This window comes from Ambystoma mexicanum, chromosome 3p (genome assembly GCF_040938575.1).
Source record: "Ambystoma mexicanum isolate Mex_15411 chromosome 3p, UKY_AmexF1_1, whole genome shotgun sequence".
Taxonomy (NCBI): domain Eukaryota; kingdom Metazoa; phylum Chordata; class Amphibia; order Caudata; family Ambystomatidae; genus Ambystoma; species Ambystoma mexicanum.
The window spans coordinates 11275311-11294638 of record NC_090925.1 but is presented as its reverse complement, the minus strand read 5'-3'; the positions used below and the strand labels follow the sequence as shown (position 1 = coordinate 11294638).

General features: G+C 49.0%; 1 protein-coding gene across 3 annotated transcripts in view; it reads left to right on the top strand.

Annotated features, from left to right (window-relative positions):
* Positions 1-19328, top strand: part of LOC138579453 (vitelline membrane outer layer protein 1 homolog) — a 261874-nt gene that overhangs the window by 126097 nt on the left and 116449 nt on the right. For all 3 annotated transcript variants that reach the window (XM_069649783.1, XM_069649784.1, XM_069649785.1), the window contains exon 3: positions 11892-12003. The gene's annotated coding sequence lies outside the window, so the exon portion shown is untranslated. The remainder of the gene's footprint in view (positions 1-11891; positions 12004-19328) is intronic.

The following is a 19328-nucleotide window of genomic DNA, read 5'->3' as shown; positions in this document are numbered from 1 at the left end:
CCGATCGACCTGGGGTCTCCGAAAACGATGACCCGAACCCAGAGCCTGGTGAGAACCACTAGACTCAAGACGACCTGCATTTTGAGCCATCCCACGGGTTCCTGCGACCTTGCGTTCTTGCAATACCCCAATACCCTGGGACCTCCTGCCACTGTGCGGTGCATGGTCTCCTGAATTCCGAATCTTGCTGAAACTTCGTGGGCATCTTGGTCTATCTCCAGAGACACGAATCGAGTCCAAAAAGTCCCCTCACAAGAGTGCTGGACCTTTTAAACGACGAGAATTCAACCACGATTTTCTGTCTTCATCTGTGCTCCTTGAAAAGGCGCCAAACCCGCAGAACCGCATTCAGCCGTGAGAGAAATCTTGCCTAGAGCCTTCTTCATCGATCCCTGCTGCAAAGTCCCTTCCAAGGTCTTGTGTTCAGTCTCCAGGACAAGGAATCCAGTGACCGGGTATTTGGCTGCAGTCCCTGAAGTTCTCCTGCTGCAATCTCTTCTTCATTGCTGAGGTACTGTGTTGGCTTGGGTATATACTTACCTTAAGCCTGTTGGGATTTCTGTGTAGTCCTGGGGTGTTTTCTGTGATTGGGAGGTCCCTCGTCCAGTACACCCAGTCCCACTGCTAGAATCCTGCTGGGGTGTCTTCTGTGAAGCCCCTGGACCCTCTTCTAACCCTAGAAGTAAAGTACTCACTTGTTTGCCCAGTTTTCCTAAGGAAACTCTGGCTTTTGCTACTAAAGAACTTATTCTAACACTGCCTGTTGGTTACTAGTCCTAGTGACCCCCCTTCTGCCACTGAGAACACTCATGCTCTAAGGGAAAAGACTTTGAAGGGATTGGGACTTCTGCCTAGAAAATAAATCAAGTGTTTTTACTTACTTGTAAAGAGTTGGTTGGTAACTGTAATTTTAAGAGTGAACAGTTACAAAAGTTCTTACTGATCTTGGATGTGTGATGCACTATTTTACTTTCCTGTGATTAGGTTGTGCCTCTTTACAAAAGTAATGTGTTGGTATCACCAGGTTAGTCCTGCTAGGATAACTGTATGAGTGTCCCCCAACTGGGTCTTGCTTCCCCTGACTTGCTGCTAGCCTGTCTTTAATAAGTCTACATTAGGTTGTTGCCTACCTAGAATTAGCTATTCAGTAAAGTGTGACATTGGGTTTTACTTTCCCCTTCATTGTGAAGGTAAAGTAAGTGGGTTTTACTTACCTTGTGTTAGCTGTGTGCCATCCAAAACAAGTTACAAGAGTCATTGCTTATCTCCATCTGGGGTTCCCTGATTTCCAAAGCATCTGTAATTGTATATTACATCCATTAGGTTTTGCTCACCTGGTATAACCGTGTGTTATGACAAAAGTAGTTATAGGTTTTTACTGCACCTAGAATAAGTGTTTCACTATTCACCAAAAGTATATTGTCCAGTTGACTGTTTATGTGATTTGTTCCAAGAGTCACTGTACAACTGGAAGGGCCTACTGTCCTTGTATTACCAAAAGTAATCTAAAAGTAACCATTGGTCTTTTACTCCCAAAGAATAGGCTTGACCTATACTAAATGTGTATAACAAGGTTTTGACTTCCCTAGAACTACTGTTAGGTGTTCAAAATAAGGTCTATATTTGGGTCTGTGTACTTTCAAGTATAGTGTTGTGTTTTATATTGTGATTTCATATAATGTTTCAGTATTTACTTAACCCCTAGATTTATCTGGGCCTACTTGTATTTAAATAAATCCTTTATTTTTATAATACATAGTGTTTCAGTGTTTCTTTGGATCATTTGTATTACAATTTTCACTTGTACTGTATCTACTGCCCTCTCTCCCTCCTAAGATAAGCCTGGCTGCTCTGCCTACGCTACCATGTACTCAGGTGGTACAGTCTTATACTAAGAGTGGAGTCTTGTACTGCCTCAGTTGAATGGTTTTACTAGGCCCTTAACTGGACTTCAGAAAAACTGTCCTAACACTGCTCAAGCGTCTTCGTGATAACCTGGGGATCACCGGTCAGGCCCTGGCGTGGCTGACTTCTTTCCTCTCTGCTCGACCCTCCCAGGTTCAACTTGGGTCCTTCCTCTCCTCTATCTCTACCTGTGGTGTTCCTCAGGGGTCTAACCTCTCTCCCTGGCTGTTCAACCAATACCTGGCACTTCTTGCCCACCGCATTGCCGCACTCTGCCCCAACTTCCAATGCTATGCAGATGACACTCAGCTCATTTTGAGGCTACCCTCAGCCACCTCTTCTCCCTCTCTCATCTCTGACTGTCTGTCCGCCATCCAGGAGTGGTGTACTGCCAATGATCTCTGCTTTAATGCTAATACGACTGAGATTCTCCTCATCGGCACACCCTCTCCCTCCTTTCCTTTCACTCTCTGACTGGCCTCTCTTGGCCCTCTTCCTGCTCCCACCTGTGAGGCCAAAAACCTCAGGGCCATCTTCGATTCCACACTCTCCTTCTCTCCTCACATCTCTGATGTCTCTAAGAAGTCACACTACCAACTGCACCTCCTCAGAGGTATTCTTCCTTTCCTCTCATTTCCCCAGAAGCTCACTGTCTCCAGAGCTCTGGTTCTCTCTACGCTGGACTATTGCAACAGCCTCTTTCCAAATCTGCTTGCTTCTACTCTCCGCCCTCTGAAACTCATCCAGAACAGGACTCCGAGACTTGTCCTTGGTCTCAAGCCCAGGGATCGTATCTCTCCAGGATGGAAATCTCTGCATTGGCTCCCAGTGGCTGTGAGGATTAAGTTCAAAAGCCTCTGCATTGTCGACAAGGCCTTCTGGGGCCTCAATACCTTCAACTCTCTCTTCCCAAACATCTTCCTTCTCGAGCTCTTCACTCATCCACCTCCAACTCCCTCAGTGTCAGTCGCTTCCCCAAGCAACGAGTTGGGGGTAGATCTCCTTATTCGGCTGGGGCCTCCCTCTGGAACAGCCTCCCTGCCCCCCTGAAACTTGAAGAGATTCATCTCTGGTTCCGGAAGCACCTCAAAACCTTTCTCTTTGCTTCTGCTTTCCCTCCTCCTCTCCCCCTGCTGAATTCCTGGCTACACTGAAACTGCACTGGTTACCTGGCCACCCTCTGATCTTGGGACAGTAAAGCCTGACTAATGGCAGTCGCTCACGCCCAGCGTGCCTCTAGTAGAATGCTGATTACTTCAGTGAGAATAGGCTCTAAAGGTAGCCTCCGTTCCTAGTGCACAAGTGGCAAAGTCTCTGAGTTTGATCTTTTCGCCTGTGAAGGGATGAAAGACTATGCGTGCGGTGGCAGCGAGTGCTATTAGTCAGGCTTTACTGTCCGTCACGGCGGTGCATCCCCTCAGGGGTGAGAGACTGCTATTAGTCAGGTTTACTGCCCACCTCTTCCATTCCTCTATGATATCTGCCCCGTGTATAAAGGTGACGGGTGACTGGAGAGACTTACTACCCACCTCTTCCATTCCTCTATGATAGCCTCCCAGCGTATATAGGAGACTGGTGACAGGACAGACTTACTACCCACCTCTTCCATTCCTCTATGACAGCTGCCCAGTGTATAAAGGAGACTGGTGACAGGAGAGACTTACTACCCACCTCTTCCATTCCACTATGACAGCTGCCCCGTGTATATAGGAGACTGGTGACAGGTTAGACTTACTACCCACCTCTTCCTTCCCACTATGACAGCTGCCCAGTGTGTATAGGAGACAGGTGACAGGAGAGACTTACTACCCACCTCTTCCATTCCACTATGATAGCTACCCCAGTGTATATAGGAGACAGGTGACAGGAGAGACGTACTACCCACATCATCCATTCCTCTATGACAGCTGCCCAGTGTATATAGGAGACAGGTGACAGGAGAGACTTACTACCCACCTCTTCCTTCCCACTATGACAGCTGCCCCGTGTATATAGGAGACAGGTGACAGGAGAGACTTACTACCCACCTCTTCCATTCCACTATGATAGCTGCCCCAGTGTATATAGAAGACTGGTGACAGGAGAGACTTACTACCCACCTCTTCCATTCCACTATGATAGCTGCCCCAGGGTATATAGGAGACTGGTGACAGGAGAGACTTACTACCCACCTCTTCCATTCCACTATGATAGCTGCCCCAGGGTATATAGGAGACTGGTGACAGGAGAGACGTACTACCCACCTCTTCCTTCCCACTATGATAGCTGCCCCAGGGTATATAGAAGACTGGTGACAGGAGAGACTTACTACCCACCTCTTCCTTCCCACTATGGTATCTGCCCCATGTATATAGGAGACTGGTGACAGGAGAGACTTACTACCCACCTCTTCTATTCCAATATGACAGCTGCCACGTGTATATAGGATACTGGTGACAGGAGAGACTTACTACCCACCTCTTCCTTCCCACTATGATAGCTGCCCCAGGGTATATAGGAGACTGGTGACAGGAGAGACTTACTACCCACATCTTCCTTCCTCTTCCTCTTACTATGACAGCTGCCCAGTGTATATAGGAGACAGGTGACAGGAGAGACTTACTACCCACCTCTTCCTTCCCACTATGACAGCTGCCCCAGTGTATATAGGAGACTGGTGACAGGAGAGACTTACTACCCACCTCTTCCATTCCACTATGACAGCTGCCCCGTGTATATAGGAGACAGGTGACAGGCGAGACTTACTACCCACCTCTTCTTTCCCACTATGACAGCTGCCCAGTGTATATAGGAGACTGGTGACAGGAGAGACTTACTACCCACCTCCTCCATTCCACTATGACAGCTGCCCCGTGTATATAGGAGACTGGTGACAGGAGAGACTTACTACCCACCTCTTCCTTCCCACTATGATAGCTGCCCCAGTGTATATAGGAGACAGGTGACAGGAGAGACTTACTACCCACCTCTTCCATTCCACTATGATAGCTGCCCCAGGGTATATAGGAGACTGGTGACAGGAGAGACTTACTACCCACCTCTTCCTTCCCACTATGAAAGCTGCCCAGTGTATATAGGAGACAGGTGACAGGAAAGACTTACTACCCACCTCTTCCTTCCCACTATGACAGCTGCCCAATGTATATAGGAGACTGGTGACAGGACAGACTTACTACCCACCTCTTCCTTCCCACTATGACAGCTGCCCAGTGTATATAGGAGACAGGTGACAGGAGAGACTTACTACCCACCTCTTCCTTCCCACTATGACAGCTGCCCCGTGTATATAGGAGACAGGTGACAGGAGAGACTTACTACCCACCTCTTCCTTCCCACTATGACAGCTGCCCCATGTATATAGGAGACTGGTGACAGGAGAGACTTGCTACCCACCTCTTTCTTCCCACTATGAGAGCTGCCCCAGTGTATGTAGGAGACAGGTGACAGGAGAGACTTACTACCCACCTCTTCCATTCCACTATGATAGCTGCCCCAGGGTATATAGGAGACTGGTGACAGGAGAGACGTACTACCCACCTCTTCCTTCCCACTATGACAGCTGCCCAGTGTATATAGGAGACTGGTGACAGGAGATACTTACTACCCACCTCTTCCTTCCCACTATGACAGCTGCCCAGTGTATATAGGAGACTGGTGACAGGAGAGACTTACTACCCACCTCTTCCATTTCTCTATGATAGCTGCCCCAGTGTATATAGGAGACTGGTGACAGGAGAGACTTACTACCCACCTCTTCCTTCCCACTATGACAGCTGCCTAGTGTATATAGGAGACTGGTGACAGGAGAGACTTACTACCCACCTCTTCCATTTCTCTATGATAGCTGCCCCAGTGTATATAGGAGACTGGTGACAGGAGAGACTTACTACCCACCTCTTCCTTCCCACTATAACAGCTGCCCAGTGTATATAGGAGACAGGTGACAGGAGAGACTTACTACCCACCTCTTCCATTCCTCTATGATAGCTGCCCCAGGGTATATAGGAGACTGGTGACAGGAGAGACTTACTACCCACCTCTTCCATTCCACTATGATAACTGCCCCAGTGCATATAGGAGCCTGGTGACCGGAGAGACTTACTACCCATCTCTTCCATTTCTCTATGATAGCTGCCCCGTGTATATAGGAGACTGGTGACAGGAGAGACTTACTACCCACCTCTTCCTTCCCACTATGACAGCTGCCCAGTGTATATAGGAGACAGGTGACAGGAGAGACTTACTACCCACCTCTTCCATTCCACTATGATAGCTGCCCCAGTGCATATAGGAGCCTGGTGACAGGAGAGACTTACTACCCACCTCTTCCATTTCTCTATGATAGCTGCCCCGTGTATATATGAGACTGGTGACAGGAGAGACTTACTACCCACCTCTTCCTTCCCACTATGACAGCTGCCCAGTGTATATAGGAGACAGGTGACAGGAGAGACTTACTACCCACCTCTTCCATTCCACAATGATAGCTGCCCCAGGGTATATAGGAGACTGGTGACAGGAGAGACTTACTACCCACCTCTTCCTTCCCACTATGACAGCTGCCCAGTGTATATAGGAGACAGGTGACAGGAAAGACTTACTACCCACCTCTTCCTTCCCACTATGACAGCTGCCCCATGTATATAGGAGACTGGTGACAGGACAGACTTACTACCCACCTCTTCCTTCCCACTATGACAGCTGCCCAGTGTATATAGGAGACAGGTGACAGGAGAGACTTACTACCCACCTCTTCCTTCCCACTATGACAGCTGCCCCGTGTATATAGGAGACAGGTGACAGGAGAGACTTACTACCCACCTCTTCCTTCCCACTATGACAGCTGCCCCATGTATATAGGAGACTGGTGACAGGAGAGACTTACTACCCACCTCTTTCTTCCCACTATGAGAGCTGCCCCAGTGTATGTAGGAGACAGGTGACAGGAGAGACTTACTACCCACCTCTTCCATTCCACTATGATAGCTGCCCCGCGGTATATAGGAGACTGGTGACAGGAGAGACGTACTACCCACCTCTTCCTTCCCACTACGACAGCTGCCCCGTGTATATAGGAGACTGGTGACAGGAGAGACTTACTACCCACCTCTTCCTTCCCACTATGACAGCTGCCCAGTGTATATAGGAGACTGGTGACAGGAGAGACTTACTACCCACCTCTTCCATTTCTCTATGATAGCTGCCCCAGTGTATATAGGAGACTGGTGACAGGAGAGACTTACTACCCACCTCTTCCTTCCCACTATGACAGCTGCCTAGTGTATATAGGAGACTGGTGACAGGAGAGACTTACTACCCACCTCTTCCATTTCTCTATGATAGCTGCCCCAGTGTATATAGGAGACTGGTGACAGGAGAGACTTACTACCCACCTCTTCCTTCCCACTATGACAGCTGCCCAGTGTATATAGGAGACAGGTGACAGGAGAGACTTACTACCCACCTCTTCCATTCCTCTATGATAGCTGCCCCAGGGTATATAGGAGACTGGTGACAGGAGAGACTTACTACCCACCTCTTCCATTCCACTATGATAGCTGCCCCAGTGCATATAGGAGCCTGGTGACAGGAGAGACTTACTACCCATCTCTTCCTTCCCACTATGACAGCTGCCCCGTGTATATAGGAGACTGGTGACAGGAGAGACTTACTACCCACCTCTTCCTTCCCACTATGACAGCTGCCCCAGGGTATATAGGAGACTGGTGACAGGAGAGACTTACTACCCACCTCTTCCTTCCCACTATGACAGCTGCCCAGTGTATATAGGAGACAGGTGACAGGAGAGACTTACTACCCACCTCTTCCATTCCTCTATGATAGCTGCCCCAGGGTATGTAGGAGACTGGTGACAGGAGAGACTTACTACCCACCTCTTCCATTCCACTATGATAGCTGCCCAGTGTATGTAGGAGACTGGTGACAGGAGAGACTTACTACCCACCTCTTCCATTCCACTATGATAGCTGCCCAGTGTAAATAGGAGACTGGTGACAGGAGAGACTTACTTCCCACCTCTTCCTTCCTACTATGAGAGCTGCCCAGTGTATATATGAGACTGGTGACAGGAGAGACTTACTACCCACCTCTTCCATTCCTCTATGACAGCTGCCCCCATGTATAAAGGAGACGGGTGACTGGAGAGACTTACTACCCACCTCTTCCATTCCTCTATGATAGCTGCCCAGTGTATATAGGAGACAGGTGACAGGAGAGACTTACTACCCACCTCTTCCATTCCTCTATGATAGCTGCCCAGTGTATATAGGACACTGGTGACAGGAGAGGCTTACTACCCATCTCTTCCTTCCCACTATGACAGCTGCCCCGTGTATATAGGAGACTGGTGACAGGAGAGACTTACTACCCACCTCTTCCTTCCCACTATGACAGCTGCCCCAGGGTATGTAGGAGACTGGTGACAGGAGAGACTTACTACCCACCTCTTCCTTCCCACTATGACAGCTGCCCAGTGTATATAGGAGACAGGTGACAGGAGAGACTTATAACCCACCTCTTCCATTCCTCTATGATAGCTGCCCCAGGGTATGTAGGAGACTGGTGACAGGAGAGACTTACTACCCACCTCTTCCATTCCACTATGATAGCTGCCCAGTGTATGTAGGAGACTGGTGACAGGAGAGACTTACTACCCACCTCTTCCATTCCACTATGATAGCTGCCCAGTGTATATAGGAGACTGGTGACAGGAGAGACTTACTACCCACCTCTTCCTTCCCACTATGAGAGCTGCCCAGTGTATATAGGAGACTGGTGACAGGAGAGACTTACTACCCACCTCTTCCATTCCACTATGATAGCTGCGCAGTGTATATAGGAGACTGGTGACAGGAGAGACTTACTACCCACCTCTTCCTTCCCACTATGATAGCTGCCCCAGGGTATATAGGAGATTGGTGACAGGAGAGACTTTCTACCCACCTCTTCCTTCCCACTATGAGAGCTGCCCAGTGTATATAAGAGACTGGTGACAGGAGAGACTTACATCCACCTCTTCCTTCGCACTATGAGAGCTGCCCAGTGTATATAGGAGACTGGTGACAGGAGAGACTTACTACCCACCTCTTCCATTCCACTATGATAGCTGCCCAGTGTATGTAGGAGACTGGTGACAGGAGAGACTTACTACCCACCTCTTCCATTCCACTATGATAGCTGCCCAGTGTATAGAGGAGACTGGTGACAGGAGAGACTTACTTCCCACCTCTTCCATTCCTCTATGACAGCTGCCCCGTGTATATAGGAGACTGGTGACAGGAGAGACTTACTACCCACCTCTTCCTTCCCACTATGATAGCTGCCCCAGGGTATATAGGAGACTGGTGACAGGAGAGACTTACTACCCATCTCTTCCTTCCCACTATGAGAGCTGCCCAATGTATATAGGAGACTGGTGACAGGAGAGACTTACTACCCACCTCTTCCTTCCCACTATGAGAGCTGCCCAGTGTATATAGGAGACTGGTGACAGGAGAGACTTACTACCCACCTGTTCCATTCCACTATGATAGCTGCCCAGTGTATATAGGAGACTGGTGACAGGAGAGACTCACTACCCACCTCTTCCATTCCACTATGATAGCTGCCCGGAATATATGGAAGACTGGTGACAGGTTAGACTTACTACCCACCTCTTCCCTTCCACTATGATAGCTGCCCCAGGGTATATAGGAGACTGGTGACAGGTTAGACTTACTACCCACCTCTTCCTTCCCCCTATGACAGCTGCCCAGTGTATATAGGAGATAGGGTGACCGGAGAGACTTACTACCCACCTCTTCCATTCCACTATGATAGCTGCCCCAGTGTATATAGGAGACAGGTGACAGGAGAGACTTACTACCCACCTCTTCCATTCCTCTATGACAGCTGCCCAGTGTATATAGGAGATTGGTGACTGGAGAGACTTACTACCCACCTCTTCCATTCCACTATGATAGCCGCCCCAGTGTATATAGGAGACAGGGGACAGGAGAGACTTACTACCCACCTCTTCCATTCCTCTATGACAGCTGCCCAGTGTATATAGGAGATTGGTGACTGGAGAGACTTACTACCCACCTCTTCCATTCCTCTATGATAGCTGCCCCAGGGTATATAGGAGACTGGTGACAGGAGAGACTTACTACCCACCTCTTCCATTTCTCTATGATAGGTGCCCCAGGGTATATAGGAGACTGGTGACAGCTTAGACCTACTACCCACCTCTTCCATTCCACTATTACAGCTGCCCCAGGGTATATAGGAGACAGGTGACAGGAGAGACTTACTACCCACCTCTTCCATTCCTCTATGACAGCTGCCCAGTGTATATAGGAGATTGGTGACTGGAGAGACTTACTACCCACCTCTTCCATTCCTCTATGATAGCTGCCCCAGGGTATATAGGAGACTGGTGACAGGAGAGACTTACTACCCACCTCTTCCATTTCTCTATGATAGGTGCCCCAGGGTATATAGGAGACTGGTGACAGCTTAGACCTACTACCCACCTCTTCCATTCCGCTATGACAGCTGCCCCGGGGTATATAGGAGACTGGTGACAGGAGAGACTTACTACCCACCTCTTCCATTCCACTATGTAACTGCCCAGTGTATATAGGAGACTGGTGACAGGTGACAGGAGAGACTTACTACCCACCTCTCCCCTTCCAGTATGACAGCTGCCCAGTGTATATAGGAGACTGGTGACAGGAGAGACTTACTAACCACCTCTTACATTCCTCTATGATAGCTGCCCCAGTGTATATTGGAGAAGGGTGACAGGAGAGACTTACGACCCACCTCTTCCATTCCTCTATGAAAGCTGCCCCAGGGTATATAGGAGACTGGTGACAGGAGAGACCTACTACCCACCTCTTCCATTCCACTATGATAGCTGCTCAGGGTATATAGGAGACTGGGTGTGCTGGCAGGGGACACCTCTTTTGATTATCACTGTGTTATGCAGCAAGAACTGGAGGTGGAATGCCTCAGGCCGTTTACCCCTTTTGACCCAGACTTTTATGCCTTCCAGCTCTACACCTTCAAAGTTCACTGGCAGTGCTCTCAGGATGTTTTGCTCCCCGACACCTCTGGCGTCATCCCTACATACATCTTACGCCACCTCTGGCATGTATGTGCACTGAACATGGCCATGAAGCACCCTCATTCCTCCTTACCCCTCCCTGGCCAGGCTTCCTGTGGTAGCACACATCATTGACCCTGAAACATGGTGGCCCCCTCATTCCAAGTCAGGAGAGCATTTGACCCCAGTTGCCCGACTACCCATTGAAAGCCATTACTGTGGAGGGCAAGCGAGTCATTTCTAGCATCTGTAATGCCTCACTTTTATTATTATTGTTATTTGTTCAGAGGAGCAGTCCTCTGTTTATTGCAGTTGCTTGTGGGCTGCGTCCCACGTGATTAAGGAGGCGGGGTTACCGCCAATTAGGCAGTTCACGTTTGATTAAAGACCAGTTAACACGCACCTGCCTCTGATCCTGATTGATTGATTGCGTTTATTATTAATCACGATTACATGCGATTGTATGCTGCTCTACAAAGGTAGTCAGTGAATATTTAACAGCATCTGCAAACACTCGCTGGGTCCAATGACCCACATACTGTTGAAACCTGTGGGGCTTGTCAGCAGATACCCCCCACCGCCGGAATCGTCTTTGTTGCTTGCACCGGATGTGTGTAGTGTCCTTTGACCCCAGATTCTATTGCTCTGAGGTCCCATCAATCACCCCACAAATGTTATCCTCTTCACAATAATTGCTATAAAGAGAAGGAGCACGATACCCCTACTCTCCACAGCAAGCAATGTCCGTTTACAGTGGAAGAGGAAGGGGGGCCAGAGGGGTACTGCTGTATTTCCTATGCTACGGCTGCAGAATGCCTTTTAAACATGTGCCAGACTCAGACTGGGTGAATGTCGTCCTTTTTCTCTTTTTAGGTAGGGTCAGAATCCACCCTTGGAGGCCACAATCTTGCAGCTTGGAACCCCTTCACGACTGTTGGGGGTCCGTCCTGTGACCCCGTTTCCGCTTCCGGAGTCTGAAGAGAGGACTGGTTTGTTATTCCGCATTTTCATCTCTTTGCTGATGAAGTTCTTTTTCAATTTGAGAATAGAGGTCATGTCTTCTGGGTCCCCAATCACCAGGGTGTCCTGCGTAAAGGCCACACAGAGCTGTGGCTAGGAGTGAATGTCTTTCTGTATTCATTTCGGCGCGCCCTGTTAAACATGACACACACAAAGCACACAAACAACACACAAGTCCAACTTCTGCACAGCACTCCAACGAGACAACTATTTTCATACACCGGCATTTGGCATACTGGTCAAATGCCACTCTGCACACATCCACACATGAACTCAATGACCTCCTCACCACACACGCCGCAGACGTTCTCTTTCTCACAGAGGCCTGGCTAAAGACCCACCAAACACCTGTCATCCACGAAAGGCTCCCTCCACCCTACCTCACCCATTACAGAGCAGACAACAACCCTGCAGTTGCCCCACTATGTCCTCGCCCAGTGCACCCCTACCCCCACCCCACGCATAGCTGACATTCTCATTTCCTGAAGAAGTGTGATTTCTGTCCAAGACCTGGGTATCATGGCCAGATCCCCCTCATAGTCCATCTACCACATAAAATCCCCAAACTGCTGCACACCTCAAACCCTCCAGCACATCACAAACACAACATTCACACCATGCATACAATACATCCTGCCCTTCACACCCACAGCAATTAAAACACCCCAATCACTCAAGCACTCAACCAAATTGCCCCCTTAAAACGCGTACACCGCACAACCACCACCACAAGCCAAGGTTCAGTAATCCTCTCCTCACCATCAAACAAGAAACCAGATGCCTAGAAAGACCCTGGAAACAGAAACCCATGCCCCCCACCAGGACACCCATCAAAGACAGGTGCTCCAAATATAATATGGCCATGCATTGCGTCAAAGCTGCCCGACACCACACAGACACCTATTACCATTATCAAGCCACTTAGCAAACCACTATCCACCCATAGTGTGCCTCGATCCAGCACAGAATGCAACTCCCTCCTGCTCTATTTCCACTCGAAGATACACAACATCAGATGACAAGTATTGCCCCCCACAGTCACTCTTCCGCCACCCAATCCTAAACCCTCCAACATATCAGACTCCTTCAACCCCATCGACCAAGTCACCCCTATCACTCTTACAGCGAAAACAAAAAAGACTGCCTGCATAATCACTCTGGCTCCCCACTGACTCAACCTCACGCTACACCATCCACTCTGCCCTCAAAACAGGACATACTCCCTCTCCTCAGGAAAGTATGCTTTAAGCCCACGCTCCCCAAAAACGACTATCCGATCACATTCCTTCCAGACCTCACCAGAATCATGGGACGCTTTGTCACAAGCCAGCTCTAACGGGACATCAACCCAAACAACCTCTTCAACATCTTCCAGTCAGGTGTCTGCCCCAGCCACGGCACCGACACTGCACCACTTCACATCACCGACAAAGGACACACAGCCCTTCCAGTCCTCCTCGACCTCTCTGCAACCTTCGTCATCATCAACCACACCTTCTTCCTAAACATCTATGCCACAGGATGAAATTCTCAGAGACTGGTCTTGACTGGTTTACCTCTGTCCTCGCTGACAGGACACACTTTGCCTCCAACCACCATATCAATCTAATCCCACCCAAGTAAAATACGGAGTACCACGAGAATCTTCCTTCTCTCCCCTCCTCTTCTATACCTTGAATCCTTTGGGCTTAGCTCCCACAACATTCACTTTCACCAGTGTGCACACAACGGGCAAATATACTTCTGAACCGCCTCCCCCAACAGAACTCCACACCATCTGCCATCAATACTTGGATGGCCTCCCAATTCCTAAAACTCAACCAATCCAAAATGGAATACCTCATCTGCACAACAACCCCCACCCAACCCGGGACAAACCAACCTCAATCCTTGGATCAACAAACTCCCCAAGGACCACACACATCAGTCAAGTCCATAGACTTCCACATCAACCCTCAACTATCACAAACTACATTGCTGCCACTGCCAAAGCGTGCAAGTTTCAGCTCCACCTCCTATGCAAGATAAGACACATACTTCCCCTGGCAATCGCCGTACTGCAGTGCAGGCCTACTTCTGTCAAACCGCGCTCCAGAAATGCTAAACTCACTGGAGGCCCCAACAACGCTCTCACCCACCTGCAAGCCATAGAGAGCTCAGCGGCAAGACTCATTCTGCCCCCATCCCACCAGTCGCACACCATCCCCAGCTCCACTCCTACGAGTCCAGAGCACTCTTCATCATATACAAGGCCATCACCTCAAAAGCCCATGTTACCTTCACAACATACTGAGACCCTTCACCTGACCTACACCTGACAAGCCATCCAAAACGCCCTACTAACTTGGGCAAATATCTATTCGGGGTACAGGCTTGAGTGTGCCAGAAGGTTCTTTGAGTGGCGGCGGCTGCTTGCAACCTTCCGATCACGAGGATGCACCTCTCTACTTTAGAACTACCTTTGGCCACATTGGACCTCGTTACGAGTTTGGCAGTAACCTGGTGGTAAAGCAGCAGAATTAGTGTTACCACCATCGGCCCTGGGGCATTGCTTGTGGTGGTATTGCAGTGCAAATCCCCATTTTTGCAGTCCATAGGACTCCGTGGTGATGTTTCATGGATTTTCTGCCAGTAATAATACTGTGTGGTAAATTGCTGAGTTTTGGGAGTAAAGTCGAAGATGTACGTCCCACAAGAAGCTGGAGTTAAATCCTCCACTTTACCTTCAAACCTATGATTCGGCGGTGCAGTAATGTGGCGGTAAAGTGCAGTAACAAGATTACTGCCACTTTACCACCATTTTTACCACACCGTTGTACTTGCAATGAAGCCTATCAGTCTTTTTTCTAACCTGAAATAAATGTTTCATTGGGACATAGTGCAACTATTTTGGTCTAAAATAAACCAGAAATGTGGCTGCTCGAAATTTTGGCAAAAAAGTAATTCATTTCAATACAAAATTCATTAGATCCGATAAAATCAACCATTTTCAATGTTAGATCCGCTACAGAACGGGAGTCAAAAGCAATTATTTAGAGGGGGGCTAACCCATAGTAAGCTAGTCATACCCCTGAATCAAAAATAGTACAAAGCGTATGTAATTTGTTAGATCTTCGTTATATCCTGTAAGATCAACCATTTCCAACATTAGATCTGCTACAGAACAGGAGTTATAAGCAATTATTTAGAGGGGGGCTAACCTGTAGTGAGCTTGTGAGCCCCCCCAACCAGAAAATGCACAACACTCGATGTCATTGGTTAGATATACGTTAGATCCGGTATGATCAGACATTTTTTTTGTCAGATGACACACAGGTGGTGAAATACTTGGCTGCAAAGGAGGGGGGCTGGCCCTCCGCAACAACATGTGGGGAAGAAAACTAATTTATATCAATACATATTGTTATATCCGGTAAGATCAACCATGTTTAACATAAGATACGCAACAGAACAGGAGTTATAAGCAATTATTTAGAGGGGTGAGACGGGGCGGCCCACCATAAATAACCACGCTGGCTCTCATGAAATGTCCAAGGGTGTTTATTTTGATAAGAATTGTCAGAATGGCTGCTTCTCTCCTTAATTTTCTGGGGTCTAAGGGAGTGGGAATGATTGGTGCTAGGGCCGTCCCTTTCCTCTCTCGACTTTTCTGGGCGTGGAACCCACCTCCCAGCCCCAGACGTCCCTATCGGGCTGTTAGTAATCTTCATATCGTTAAGCCCGCTCTGTCTTCTACTTCTCTACACTTCAGCGGTTTGCCCTAATACGATGGCTACTTGACTCATTAGGGAACTACTATCTTTCTCTCTCTCATCGTTTGCTAGTCTCTCTGGGAAAAGGGAATGGTGCCTTCTTTCGCTCTGCGTCATGTACACTCCTTTCACAATCTCTCACTCCGGACCCTAATCTGACCTTGTAAGCTACTCTCCTCTGAGAGAAACCTGAAGGTCTCTCATCTGCTAGTCCCCGGGGATCTGTCATCCAGGAGGCCAGGACACGGCCATCGCTATTGGATCCAGTTCCTGGGGGTGGACCAGTGCGGGAGGATCACCTGGATGAGGGGTCTTTGGGGTGTGGAATTTGGACACCAAAGGGTGAGATGCGGTATTCCCTTCCTTATTACACCTTTTCCCCACCCTGCCCAGTAAGATACTTAGAAACTCCACCCCCCTTTTATAACAAGAATCCTTTCTCCTACTGTGAACGACAATGAACTAACACCAGAGCCGTTTACCTGACATATCCCAACACAAGGGCCAATATGTCATTAAATGTTAGGCTGTACCCCACCGAGGTGGTACCTATTAGGAATTTAAAAATATTGCTAACTTAGGTGGCGTATAGCTGCATTGGTCACCAACACGTGACTAGAGCCCCCAGCCAATGAACAGAGATACAAAGAACATATATGTGTCCTTCACCATTTGCGCGTACACCAACAATTTGTGTACACATTTGTTAGATCCTTTGTACGTTAAACATTTTATCAACCCAACTAAGAGTTGTCAGTTAGTCACTTTTAACGGTAGAATGCCGGTAGTATGCCAACACATGTTTTGGCCTTACAAAGAGATGTTCTTCAGGGCTACAATACCAATACATATTCATTATCGATACAAAAACCACAACAAGTCAAATTCATACATTATCAAAGAACAGGGATTTCATCCATTGTTCATACAGATGCCACCATATAGATACAGTATCATCGTATTCCAGCATGGGCGGTTACAGAAAAGAACAAGAGGAGACATAGAACAGACTGTTATAAACATATATATCCGCCAAACACTTCCGGGATCCTTCATCTTACACCATTAGCATGTGGTGTATGTATACCCCCTATACATCTCTGGAAGCCTTCACCTTCCACCATTACCATGTGTTCACCTCAACCAAGTACCAGTGTGTACATGCCTTCATCAGTGCATTCATTACTGGTGTCCTACACCTATTGACAAGCCCACAATGTGCCGGCCCTCTCCTTGGCATCTGATTCATTACCGTTTCTGGATCCTAACCGTATGTGGTGGAATCTGTATGAAGAATTGATGAAATCCCTGTTCTTTGCTACTGGAGCCGTTACGCTGAGCGCAGAGGCCGGGCAGCTTCCCGCGCTCCGGTGCAGAAGGTGCTGGAGGCTCGATCCTCCATGTGTGGCATATTGCTCACTGCTGGGGGCAGCATGGCGTGGCAGCGGGACTGTGGAGGTGCTTGCCTGCTATGCCAGGCAGCATGTTTACTGGAGCTGAACTGCAGCACCCTATACGATGTCTGAAGCTGCCTCTCGACGCTGCTCAGTGAGCCACACCGGACACCTGGAGGTGGACAGGAGTGACCGTGACTCCAAGGTGCGGACTGCAAAATAAAGCGATTGAATGAACTGTAACACCAACTGCCAGTGAGGTGGGGAGGTCTCCTTGCTTCTAGCCCACTGGTCGACCAACAATATGACAATGCGGGACAGCAGCAAAGCTGCCCGGGACATGTGGATGGTGCCCGCCTGACCCAGCCATCGCCTGCATGCGTGCCGAGGATCTGCAAATGCAGGAGCACATTTTCCTGCTGGGAGACCGAACGCAGGGACGAGACCTGCATGTTCCAGCCAGTGCCCGGGGGCTTTTAACTGGGTAAGCATGCAACATAGTGGGGAAACCGAGCATTGCATCAAACAGTGCTCCATCCAACCAGCACCGGATGACCCGTGACCGTGGGAGAACGCACATCAACAGTGGAGAAGAGGGTGACAAGGGACTGAGTGCGGGCCCTGTCGGAGGCTCTAAGGCACGATGGAGGAGGGGGGCCTGGTGTGTGTGGCAAGGAGCAAGGTAAGACTTTGCTGCAGCTACCCATATTATCCAATTACTGTTCCTGCTCTCGCCGTGTACCGGACGCATTCCACAAAACACCCAGTGAGATCGGCGGAGTGGTGCTGCAGCGACGGCTCTGGAGCGGGAGCCGCTGTATGTGCCTACCAGCCCCCAACACGCTCTGCACATGCTTCCTAGCAGGCAATCATGACGCTTGTGAAAACCCAATGCCTTCTGTGCCCAGGTGTGCCCTGTGCCCGATTGTGACCATACCATTGACACCTGATATGCAGCCCAATGACTTCCATGGCACCAAAAAGGGGCTCAGCAGATGGCATTATAGGGCTTAGCCCCCACCGCTGTAGCGACCGTCTATGCCCTCTGAGAATGTAATTAGTTTGCTTGACTGGTCTGGACCCAGAGGAGGCACCCAGGGCAGCCATGTGCCATGTACTTTCGGCACATCACTCAGCATAATATTTTGAATCTGGTGGGTATATCGCAATATCTGATGCCAGGTACATGGCGCTTCTATCACCTCCTTGGAGACATCATTAGCTGCACACCAACACCCCCACTACACTAAGTTGACAGCACGCTATTAATGGGGTGCAGTGAAGGCACGACGACACATTCGCTGAGCACGCTGTCTGAGGGTGGACCGGCCCAGGGGCATGCAACACAGACCAGGGGTCCCTGATTCTGATAGCAGAGCAGACAGCAGCCCCATCAACAATCCACTTCCTAGATCTGCCAGACGCCCCATAAAAATGGATCTTCAGATGCGATTGCAAGCAATCCTGGGGGAAATGAAGCTTATTGGCCAGCGGATGCAAGAAAACAAAGCTACAGTCCAGGATATCAAGAGGGAGATTCGGGACGTTAATACACGGATGAAGGCTTAGGATGACAGGATTGCAGAGAATGAGCAACGGATTAGCACGCTCAAAGATAACTACGAAATGGAAAATACGGATCTGCACGGGCTCATCAGAGTGGTGCAACATCTGGGGGCCAAGACGGAGGATCAGGAGAACAGATCCAGGCGCAACACCCTTTGTTGGCCGGCCTTCCAGAAAATGCAGAGGGAAGTGACCTGGAGAGTTTTATCTACGGTCTTCTACAGGACAAATTACATCCGGAGATCCCCCAAACTTACATCATCGGGTAAGTTCACACGGCCCCCATCCCCAAGCCTCCACAAGGTGAGCGCCCACGTACCATCATGATGCACCTGTTGAACTTCCAGCATAAGCTGGTCATGCTCAAGGCCTAACGGGAGGCTCGGACCATTCGAGTGGAGAAAACACAATATGCATATTCAATGACTATTCCATTGAAGTGTCCAAACAAGGGAAGGTTTTTCAACCTGCTATTTCAGGCATTGAATGGATCCGAACATAGACACTATCTCAAATTCCCATCAGTATGGTCCATCCAATTGAACCACCAATGGCACTCATTCGAAGACCCCGAGGAAGCAT